The sequence below is a fragment of the Nerophis ophidion genome, linkage group LG13 (genome assembly GCF_033978795.1).
Source record: "Nerophis ophidion isolate RoL-2023_Sa linkage group LG13, RoL_Noph_v1.0, whole genome shotgun sequence".
NCBI classification, from domain to species: domain Eukaryota; kingdom Metazoa; phylum Chordata; class Actinopteri; order Syngnathiformes; family Syngnathidae; genus Nerophis; species Nerophis ophidion.
The window spans coordinates 44,855,128-44,867,496 of record NC_084623.1 but is presented as its reverse complement, the minus strand read 5'-3'; the positions used below and the strand labels follow the sequence as shown (position 1 = coordinate 44,867,496).

Sequence of the window (12,369 nt, the reverse complement as noted above, 5' to 3'; positions counted from 1 at the left end):
GAATATGTTCCCCATACTAAAGTGTTACCATTAATATAACATGATATACAAACCCCGTTTCCATATGAGTTGGGAAATCATGTTAGATGTAAATATAAATGGAATACAAGGATTTGCAAATCATTTTTGACCCATATTCAATTGAATGCACTACAAAGACAAGATATTTGATGTTTAAACTCATAAACCTTATTTTGTTTTTTTCAAATAATCATTATCTTAGAATTTGATGGCTGCAACACATGCCAAAGTAGTTGGGAAAGGGCATGTTCACCACTGTGTTACATCACCTTTTCTTTTAACAACACTCAATAAACGTTTGGGAACTGAGGAAATTAATTGTTGAGGCTTTGAAAGTGGAATTCTTTCCCATTCTTGTTTTATGTAGAGCTTAAGTCGTTCAACAGTTCCGGGGTCTCCGCTGTCATATTTTACGCTTCATAATGCGCCGCACATTTTCGTTGGGAGACAGGTCTGGACTGCAGACGGGCCAGAAAAGTACCCGCACTCTTTTTTTTACAAAGCCACGCTGTTGTAACACGTACTGAATGTGGCTTGGCATTGTCTTGCTGAAATAAGCAGGGGCGTCCATGAAAAGACGGCGCTTAAATTGTAGCATATGTTGTTCAAAAACCTGTATGTACAAAAGTAATACTATCTAAGTATATATCATACACTGTATATATAACATGTAAATATTACATATATGTTATATTTTATATTGCTATTAGGGTACATTTTTTTTGTCTACTTTATACCTTTTGTTTTCACCCTCTTTTTGTGCCGAGGTGCCCGATTCTTTCCATCCTTTATCTTTTCCATCCTTTTTAGCTGACCTATTTTGTGGAACAATTTCCCATGTGGATCAATAAAGTTTGTCTAAGTCCAAGTCTAAGCCTGACCAACATGTAGCATCCGTGAGCAGATAATACTGTATCATCTATTTCGCTTTTGGACTTCAAATCGAAGAAAACACTGTTTACGCATTTTTCACTCACGCTTCAAGTTGGAGATAAGACAAAAACTAATCCAGACCCACTGTGAGTTGCTGCGGCAAGAACTATAAACCCAATGGCACAAATTACCAGTGGTCAGCATGTCTCACGGCCATTATGTGGAGTTTGAGTCTTCATCCCAAAAAGTCCACCATTTATTCTGTGACCAGGCCGTCACTTGACTCCTTGACCTCAGTGAAGGGGAGAGTGAAGCGCAGTTTAGTTCTTTGTTGTGTACTTATCTGTACTCTGTGTTTCTGCCCGCCTCCTTTTCTTTTGAGGATGGTTCTGGGGAGAACACTGTGAAGTGTGTGTTAAGGGGGGCGGGGGGGACTGTCACGACCTACCCCCACCCCCGTTGTGCCTGCCCATTCTATATGAATGAAATAATCAATAGTGACAACACGCTACGTGCTTTTTCCTCCCTCGTTATTTTAATTAGCCGTTTATATGGCTACCCTGCCTTTCCTTTGCATTCCATTAATACATTAACATGCACTTGACTAAACGAACAAGGGCGCCGATGCAGTGGTGGTCGCTCGGCTGGTCACTTTGAAGTGTAGCGCTGTCATATGGCAACTTCTCACTTGGCACAAACTTATTTAAACATCTCGTCCGTTATCAAGAAAAAAACTACAATTGTGAAATGCTTAGGCGTTTTAGGGTTTAAATCCAGATAAATATGGTATTCCCAATATGTATACAGTGGGGCAAAAACGTATTTAGTCAGCCACCGATTGTGCAAGTTCTCCCACTTAAAATGATGACAGAGGTCTGTAATTTTCATCATAGGTACACTTCAACTGTGAGAGACAGAATGTGAAATACAAATCCAGGAATTCACATTGCAGGAATTTTTAAAATTGTATTTGTAAATTATGGTGGAAAATAAGTATTTGGTCAACCATTCAAAGCTCTCACTGATAGAAGGAGGTTTTGCCTTAAAATCTCATTCTTTCCTTAACACAGATCAATCGTCCTGTCCCCTTAGCAGAAAAACAGCCCCAAAGCATGATGTTTCCACCCCCATGCTTCACAGTAGGTATGGTGTTCTTGGGATACAACTCAGTGTTCTTCTTCCTCCAAACACGACGAGTTGAGTTTATACCAAAATGGATACATGGATGATACAGCAGAGGATTGGGAGAATGTCATGTGGTCAGATGAAACCAAAATAGAACTTTTTGGTATAAACTCAACTCTTCGTGTTTGGAGGAATAAGAATACTGAGTGGCATCCCAAGAACACCTCACCTACTGTGAAGCATGGGGGTGGAAACATCATGCTTTGGGGCTGTTTTTCTGCTAAGGGGACAGGACGATTGATCCGTGTTAAGGAAAGAATAAATGGGGCCATGTATCGTGAGATTTTGAGCCAAAACCTCCTTCCAACAGTGAGAGCTTTGAGTGGTATTGTAGATATACAGATTGGTTTTCCTTTGTTTTCGCAAAATCAGCTAGAAGTGAGTTGCTAGGTTTTGCCTTTGGACGGGAGTATAGTTACAAACGTATATATGTTACTACATTATGTAGTATACTGTCTGTCTATCTGTGTTGGCCCTGCGATGAGGTGGCGACTTGTCCAGGGTGTACCCCGCCTTCCGCCCGATTGTAGCTGAGATAGGCGCCAGCGCCCCCCGCGACCCCGAAAGGGAATAAGCGGTAGAAAATGGATGGATGGATGGATGGACAACATGATGATGGAAGGTTTTGAAGTTGTTTTAGAGAGCTCTGAAGGCTACAACTGTGACTCCCATTGGTTGCATCTTTCAAGCGTTTTTTTATCATCTTTAAAATCCTAAAAAAAAAAAAAAAAAAAAACAATTAAAAAATACATATTTGTTCTTGTCTCTCACAATGATTGTGAATGATAGGCAAAGTTCCAAAAAAAGGGCAATTCCCCTTTAAAAAAGACCCCAATAGTTCGACACCAGATACATTTTACTGTCAATATGCCATACAGGAAACAATTAATACATGCTTTACTTAAATTTACGCTATTTTTTTCTCAAAAGTTTTATCTAAACCAGATGGGTTTTATTTGAGGTGAATTTTCCTCACTCATTCGTTTCAAGTGACCAACCGTGGTTAACGTAATGGATCTGTATTTATACATGATAATGATAATATTTTGTGATTAATTGCAAGTGTTAATGTGTTAATATGACAGCTCTGATATGAATAAATTATTTGTACGAATGCTACGTTGAGACACCAGAAGTTACCTGGAAAAAAAGAAGAAAAAAAAAAGGTATGCCCGGTAATTAAAATATTTTTCAATGAAATTAAATGGTTATTGAGTTGAGATCCCTCCCTTCGACAAATTTGAAGGTGATTTTGAAGTAAAAAAAAAAAAAAAAATCCCATTCAGACATTTTTCCCCCTGCTAGTCCCAGCAAGCACAAAATTACAGACAGCTTCCAAACATGTTCTCTAAGGTAAGGAGGAATGACATCACGCTCATTAAAACTTCTAAATAAAAACACTCGCACAGCTTGATTGACAAGTCTATATACATGCGAGTAAGGCCCTGTGTGTGGGGTTCTCGCTGGGCCCCGTCTAGTGTGTGAAAGTCAAAGTGTGCACACGTGTCACAGTGGGTTAATGTTTGCAAAATGAAAAAAAAAAAAAAGGGTAAAAGAAAAACCATTCCTTGCAATCATTCTCAACTGGCCTGTAATTGCTTTCAATGAGCCGGTACTGTACACATTTTGTGTGACTCTCCAATGCTTAGTCTACTCATGGAGACTCAAACAACTGTCACCGATGTGTTGATGTGCAATTTTAGCAGCAAATTCTTTACTGCTGTCAACGTACTCAAGTACAATATCGTTTTTGTTTTTTTTACATGAACATTTGCAGTGTTTAGGATAGGATAGACTTTGTTTATCCCACCATGAGAATACTGTGTGGTTGCAATGCAAATCCTCATGAAAAATCCGCAAAAAAGTCTACAAGAATAAGGGAAAACACATGCAAACAGGAGGGAAGTATTAAAGAACACACATTTAAAGAGCACATCGCTGATGCAACCGGCTGCCAATTCAGTGGCGCCATTTCTACATACAGCTGCAATAGTAAAACAAACAAACAAAAAAAAAAAGGGAAGTGAGGAAATATCATGTCCAGGCTATTGGACGTTGAAAAAAAGTGGAATGCATGATGTTGGTGTTTGTGTTAGCTCGTCAATAAAATGGAGAGGCAACCCAGCAGGCACAAGACACTGATACAACGTTGAATATACAAACATGTCCTTTAAAAGTGACTGTGGAGGGGGGCGCGGAATGGGGTGTGCCAGGACCAGGCCTCGAAGACAGCGACAGGTGCGTAGATGGCCCAGGTGGGCCTTGTTAGCTAATCACCTGTCACCTTTATTAGCAGCAGCCGGGATGAGACATGTGGTTGGAGCCGGAGGGAGAGCAAGAGAGAGACGGACACGAACAGACAGATTGCTGGAAAGCAAAACCCCTGCGTGAATTTATGCAAATAAAACCGTGGTGGAACCCTGATCCGGGCTCTTGTGGCAATGTTTGGTGGTCCGAGGTACCCACTGGAGGGCAACCTCCAAAGTGACTTTAAAACAACATTGCAAAAAGAGTTGTATTTGTAAATTGAGACAACGTTGAATCAACGTCACAACCTGACATTGAATACATGTCGTCACAGTATGTTCATTTCAGTTCAGTTTCAGTTTCAGTTTATTTGGAACATGTATAAGATACAATGTAATGCATCACACATTTCCAGTTTTTTCATTACAGCACGTCCGAAAAGGAGTAGAAAGAAGCAGACCTTATTTAATCCTCCCCCTTTTCATATCATTGGAATTTAATCCAATTGCCTCGTTCTTTGTAACAGAACAGTGAGAAAATAAATCATCAATACATAATATATAATTATAATCAGCACCTCCTAGTCCTAGTCCATGGTTCTTGCCCGGAAAAGGGTGGAATGCCATCTCCGGGTTCGGGAGGAGACCCTGCCCCAAGTGAAGGAGTTCAAGTACCTAGGAGTCTGGTTCAAAAGTGAGGGAAGAGTTGATCGTGAAATCGACGGACGCTGTATCGTTCCGTTGTGGTGAAGAAGGAGCTGAGCCGGAAGGCAAAGCTCTCAATTTACCGGTTGATCTACGTTCCCATCCTCACCTATGTGGTCATGAGCTTTGGGTCATGACCGAAAGGACACGATCACGGGTACAAGCGGTCAAAATGAGGTTTCTCCGCCGGGTGGTGGGGCTCTCCCTTAGAGATCAGGTGAGAAGCTCAAAGTAAAGCTGCGGCTCCTCTACATCGAGAGGAGCCCAATGAGGTGATTCGGGGATCTGGTCGGGATGCCACCCGGACGCCTCCCTAGGGAGGTGTTTAGGGCACGTCCGACCAGTAGGAGACCACGGGGAAGACCCAGGACACGTTGGGAAGACTATGTCTCCCAGTTGGCCTAGGAACGCCTCTGGATCCCCCGGGAGGAGCTGAACCAAGTGGCTGGGGAGAGGGAAGTCTGGGCTTCTCTACTTAGGCTGCTGCCCCCGCGACCCGGCCTCGGATAAGCGGAAGAAGACGGATGGATGGATACATAATATACCATAGAAAGAAACACATATTAAATACATAAATAATATTTGTCTCAACAAAATAAATAAAAGGGTTCAAGATGTTCAACATAATTCTTGTTCTGTGTACTTTGTGAACACTTGTAGTTTGAACAGTCTCTTAAAGTCAATCATATTGGTGCTTTGTTTGATTTCTTTGCTTAATCCGTTCCATAATTGAATTCCCCAAACTGATATGCTAAATGTCATAAGTGTTGCACGAGCTGTTTTGAACATGTTTTAAATGGGATTTTCCTATAAGGTTGTATCTCTCCTCTTTTGTTGAGAAGAATTGTTGAACATTCTTGGGTAGCAGCTACAGCTTGTTCAGAACGCTGCTGCTAGAGTTCTAAAAAAAGACCAAAAAATTTGAGCATATTGCACCAATTTTTAAATCCTTACATTGTCTCCCTGTACATCAGAAAAATTTACTTAAAATTCCTCCTGTTCCCATGTAAATCACTACATGGTCTAGGGCCGAAGTACAATATATCACTGATATGCTCCCAGTTTTTAAGCCCTCTTGATCAGTGGTTCTCAACGTTTTTTCAGTGATGTACCCCCCTGTGAACATTTTTTTTCAATTCAAGTAACCCCTAATCAGAACAAAGCATTTTTGGTTGAAAAAATAGAGATAAAGAAGTAAAATACAGCACTATGTCATCAGTTTCTGATTTATTAAATTGTATAACAGTGCAAAATATTGCTCATTTGTAGTGGTCTTTTCTGAACTATTTGGAAAAAAAGATATAAAAATAACAATAAAACTTGTTGAAAAATAAACAAGTGATTCAATTATAAATAAAGATTTCTACACATAGAAGTAATCATCAACTTAAAGTGCCCTCTTTGGGGATTGTAATAGCGATCCATCTGGATTCATGAACTTAATTCTAAAACATTCTTCACAAAAAAAATAAATCTTGAACATCAATATTTATGGAATAAATGACCATGGATGAAGTACTGGCTGTCCAGAGTCAGGACACAGAATGGACCGCTCGCCTGTGTATCGGTTGGGGACATCTCTACGATGCTGATCCGACTCCGCTTGGGATGGTTTCCTGTGGACGGGACTCTCGCTGCTGTCTTGGATCCGCTTTGAACTGAACTCTCGCGGCTGTGTTGGAGCCACTATGGATTGAACTTTCACAGTATCATGTTAGACCCGCTCGACATCCATTGCTTTCGGTCCCCTATAGTGGGGGGGTTACCCACATTTGAGGTCCTCTCCAAGGTTTCTCATAGTCATCATTGTCACTGGCGTCCCAGTGGGTGTGAGTTCTCTTTGCCCTTATGTGGGTTCTTCTGAGGATGTCGTAGTCGTAGTGGTTTGTACAGTCCTTTGAGACATTTGTGATTTAGGGCTATATAGATAAACATTGATTGATTGATTGATTAATTTATTGATTGATTGAAAACCAAGTTTTCCTATGCATTTTTGCTTATTAGGGATCTGCGTAAGTTCGGAAAATTTGATATCAAACCGTGGAGGCATTGCAGAGGTATGGGGGGGGGGGGGGGTCACCCACATTTGAGGTCCTCTCCAAGGTTTCTCATAGTCATCATTGTCACTGGCGTCCCACTGGGTGTGAGTTTTCCTTGCCCTTATGTGGGTTCTTCTCAGGATGTCGTAGTCGTAGTGGTTTGTACAGTCCTTTGAGACATTTGTGATTTAGGGCTATATAAATTGCTATATAACATTGCTATATAACATTGATTGATTGATTGATTGATTGATTGAACACCAACTTTTCCTATGCATTTTTGCTTATTAGGGATCTGCGTAAGTTCGGAAAATTTGATATCAAACCGTGGAGGCATTGCAGAGGTAGGGGTTGGGGGGGTCACCCACATTTGAGGTCCTCTCCAAGGTTTCTCATAGTCATCATTGTCACTGGCGTCCCACTGGGTGTGAGTTTTCCTTGCCCTTTTGTGGGTTCTTCGGGGGATGTCGTAGTCGTAGTGGTTTGTACAGTAATTTGAGACATTTGTGATTTAGGGCTGTATAAATAAACATTAATTGATTGATTGATGGAACATGTCCACAAAAATTCTAGCTGTCAACATTGAGTATTGCATTGTTGCATTTCTTTTCACGGTTTATGGACTTATTTTCATATTTTGTTAAAGTATTATTCAATAAATATATTTTTAAAGGATTTTTGAATTGTTGCTATTTTTAGGATATTTAAAAAAAAAAATTCTCACGTACCCCTTGGCATACCTGGGGTACGCGTACCCCCATTTGAGAACCACTGCTCTAGATCACTAAGATCTTCTGAGACCAATCTGTTAGTGGTTCCCAGAGTAAACTCAAATCGAGGGAGAGCATCATTCAGTCACTACGCAACAAATAGCTGGAATAAACATCTCGAATATGTCAGACTTTCCCCAACTCTGACTACTTTTAAAACTAGACTGAAAACTTTTATGTTCACCTTAGCTTTCAGCTCAATCTTTTGCTCTTTTAACTTTTAACGTCCGCACTGTTTTTATTTTTGTTGTCTGCATTTTAATTTTCATTTCACTTTGTTGTCTGTGAAGCACTTTGAGTCTGCCTTGCGTATCAAAAGTGCTTTACAAATAAAATTGCCTTGCCTTGCCTTATAGTTTGCTTTGAGCATCATTTTAGCCGTTTGCATATGCACCAAATCGTTGAATTTTAATAATTGTGATTTAATAAATAAAGGGTTTTTATGTTCTTTATATCCAACATTATGTATTATTCTAACTGATCTTTTTTGTAACAGCGTTAGTGAATGAAGTGCACATTCGTAGCTGTTTCCCCATATTTCTGCACAATAACTCAGATATGGCAACACTAGCGAGCATTAGAGAATATGAAGTGATATTTGGTCTAGAACAGGGGTGTCAAACTCTAATACAGAGTGGGCCAAAATTCTAAACTGAACAAAGCCGCGGGCCAAAGTTGAACAACTTAACCTTTTAATAGGAACCCAAACAAGTTTTGCATTGAATATTGAACGAGCAAGCCTTATATAACTTTATAGTGACATGCAAAATCGAGTTTTGTTGGCAGTAGGGGTGTATACTGTAGCGTCCCGGAAGAGTTAGTGCTGCAAGGGATTCTGTCTATTTGTTCTGTTGTGTTTATGTTGTTTTACGGTGCGGATGTTCTCCCGAAATGTGTTTGTCATTCTTGTTTGGTGTGGGTTCAAAGTGTGGTGTAACAGTGTTAAAGTTGTTTATACGGCCACCCTCAGTGTGACCTGTATGGCTGTTGACCAAGTATGCGTTGCATTCACTTGTGTGTGTGTAGAAGCCGCATATATTATGTGACTGGGCCGGCACGCTGTTTGTATGGAGGAAAAACGGACGTGATGACAGGTTGTAGAGGATGCTAAAAGCAGTACCTTTAAGGCACGCCCCCAATTTTGTTGTCCGGTTAGGAAATTCGGGGGAATGGTTGCCCCGGGAGATTTTTGGGGGGGGCACAGAAATTCGGGATTTTCCTGGAAAAATCGGAAGGGTTGGCAAGTATGAGAATTAGCGTTGAATGTGGTGATACAGCAGCACCGCCACTGTATAATACCGGCGGGCCAGCTCTAATGTTCATTTATTATTGCCTCAACGGCCAAATGAAATTTCACGGCGGGCCAAAGTTGGCCCGCGGGCCAGAGTTTGACACCCATGGTCTAGAACGTTGTTTCAACTTTGTATTTGCGTTGTAAAACATTGGGAAAATTACCAAAATCCAATGGTCGAGTCAACGTCAGAACCCAACATTGATTGAACGTTGTTACTCAAGGTCAAGACCTAATTCAGTATGTTCTCAACGCTGTTTTAATGTTTTTTGCCTGCTGGGAGAGGTGGTATACAACAAGTGTCAAAGTGAAAGAAGAAAAGCCAAACACTTACCACGTGGCTAGAGGGCCAACTTCTGAGATACCTGTCTGGTGGGCTAAAGTTGAAAAGACCTAAATGTCGTGTTTGAGTTCTCAATTAAGCAGCCTGACTACACGCTCGGGGCCGTAGGGCTGAGTCCGGCTGGACCTGGAATTTGTTTTTTGGCCGAGGCTCACTTTGGAGTTTTACTTCCTCTCCAACGTTCTACCCGCCCTCTCTGTCATCTGCTGCCAGAAATGAATATTTGCAATTACAGACAGTGACGGTGGAGTGGATGCACTGACTTGAATCAAAAACGTGACACAGTGATTAGTCAGTAGCTCGGGTTACTTTAGGCCGAACGTGCCACAAACCAAACAGACATGACTTTCAGTGCATCTGGAATGTCTTCCCAGCGCTTTTACATTCTGTTATGTTACAGAATCAATCCGAAATGGAATACATTCATTTTTGTTCTCAAAGTTCTAAACACAATACTACGGAGCCCCTGAAGCAGGGGTAGGGAACCTATGGCTCTAGAGCCAGATGTGGCTCTTTTGATGACTACATATGGCTCTCAGATAACTATATTTATATAGCGCTTTTCTCTAGTGACTCAAAGCGCTTTAAAAAGTGACACCCAATATCTAAGTTGCATTTAAACCAGTGTGGGTGGCACTGGGGGCAGGTGTGTAAAGTGTCTTGCCCAAGGACACAACGGCAGTGACTAGGATAGCGGAAGCGGGAATCGCACCTGGAACCTTCCAGGTTGCTAGCACGGCCACTCTACCAACCGCGCTATGCCGAGTAACCGCGTAATACTCTTCCATATCAGTAGGTGGCAGTCGGTAGCTAATTGCTTTGTAGATGTGGGAAACAGCGGGAGGCAGTGTGCAGGTAAAAAGGTGTCTAATGCTTAAACCACGTGTAGGGAAACTATGGCTCTAGAGCCAGATGCAGTCATCTGGCTCTCAGATAAATCTTAGCTGACATTGCTTAACACGATAAGTAATGAATAATTCCGCTGGTAATCACAGTTTAAAAAAAATGTTAAAATTATAAAACATTCTCATGCATTTTAATCCAACCATCCGTTTTCTACCGCACCTGTTCAATATGTCGCATTAATGGTAAGAAGTATTATATGTTTTATTGGTTAACTTTTATAAGAACAATTTTGTTAAAAAAGAATAAGAGACTTATTATACTCTACAAATGTTGGTCATACTTAAAAATGCAAGAATTTAGTCTTATTCAGTGTTAAAAAATATTATATGGTTCTCACAGAAATACATTTTGAAATACCCGGCTTTCATGGCTCTCTCAGCCAAAAAGGTTCCCGACCCTGTCCTAAAGGGACATGAGGAAAACCTTTTTTTTTTTTGGGGGGGGGTACATTTAAAAAATTTTTTTTTTTTTTAAATTTAGATAAGTACGCACGAGAAACTTTTGCATGCGCACGATATATATATATATATATATATATATATATATATATATATATATATATATATATATATATATATATATAAGAATACTAAACAATACTAACTAATAAACTAAGGAAATAAAGTGTGACAAAACTCAAGAGTGTGTATGGTGTAAGACTATGTGTACAATTTAACTGAAGTGTGTGTTGCCAAAGTGTTGAACGAGATACAAGGGACGAGGCAGTCCATGGGGCAGGCAGGTGATCTGCGGCGAGAGAGAGGCGTCAGAGTCCAGGGGTGAGCGAGGAGTCGAGGAACGAGGGAGGCAGTCGAAATCCAGGACAACGGAAGGAAAACACTGCTGAAACACGGGAGGTTATGGGGAACGTCTTAGTTGGAAATACAGCGAAATTAACTCCTAAACTTGCATTTTCACACACACCTCCAATCACACAGACGCATCCAATGTCTATACATATATATATATATATATATATATATATATATATATATATATACATATTTGAGCTTACTCTGCCCTCTTGTGGTCTGTGCCGTCTACCCCCCAGTAAACATAACAGTTTGACTGAGACGTTTTGGGGCAACGAGGGTGCCAAATGACAATGTGTTCGAAGGAGAAGACATAAAACGGCAGGTTTTAAGTTTCATGTGGATTGAGTAGGAGGAGCCGCAGTCCACCTTTACTGTTTACCCCTTGCTTGGCCCCGGTATGAACCGTTTGCTTGCCTAACAGAATTGCTTTTGTGACATCCAGTGGACACATTTAGAACAGCAGTTTCCTTTGTTAAAACAAAAAACTAAACAGCTAATTTTTATACTTGGCAAACTCATCACACGTTCCATACGTTTGACACCTCTCCACTATCACTATAACAAAGCAACAAGCTAAAACTACCGTTCCCTGATCAAAGCCATATGGATCTTGGCCCTCCACCCCCAGCCTTAGACATTCCCAGCACATAACATGCCAGCCCGCCTCCAACTAATCCCAGACACATTTTACAAGCGACCATATTGACGGCCATCGAGGTAGCTATTTAGCGCCCCAGAATTCTTAAATTATGAACAAGTCATGTGCAGCACAGTCCACCCCCGAACAAAGGAAGGCGACGACATCTGAGCTGGCTCTTTAAGGCACCACATTCCTGAACATTGGCTCTTTGTCTAAATCTTTACGTATAAACTTAAAATTGCGGCAATTAACTAGTCTGATTGCTTTTGTGTTATGCCCTAGAAATATGTACTGTATAATTAAACCCCTTATTTCGAAAACAATCAAAACAAACATTGTTACTATGGTGATGCAAAGACAATAGGGGCGGTATAGCTCGGTCGGTAGAGCGGCCATGCCAGCAACTTGAGGGTTGCAGGTTCGATCCCCACTTACACCATCCTAGTCACTGCCGTTGTGTCCTTGGGCAAGACACTTTACCCACCTGCTCCCAGTGCCACCCACACTGGTTTAAATGTAAATTAGATATTGGGTT

At 40.9% G+C, this 12,369-nt stretch overlaps 1 protein-coding gene across 8 annotated transcripts in view; it reads right to left on the bottom strand.

Annotated features, from left to right (window-relative positions):
* Positions 1-12,369, bottom strand: part of mecom (MDS1 and EVI1 complex locus) — a 494,327-nt gene that overhangs the window by 226,734 nt on the left and 255,224 nt on the right. Inside the window, exon 1 of one of the 8 annotated variants that reach the window (XM_061919021.1) lies at positions 9,465-9,618. The exons of the other annotated variants lie outside the window; for them this stretch is intronic. The gene's annotated coding sequence lies outside the window, so the exon portion shown is untranslated. Of the gene's footprint in view, positions 1-9,464; positions 9,619-12,369 lie in introns of those variants that run through there. 8 annotated transcript variants of the gene reach the window in all.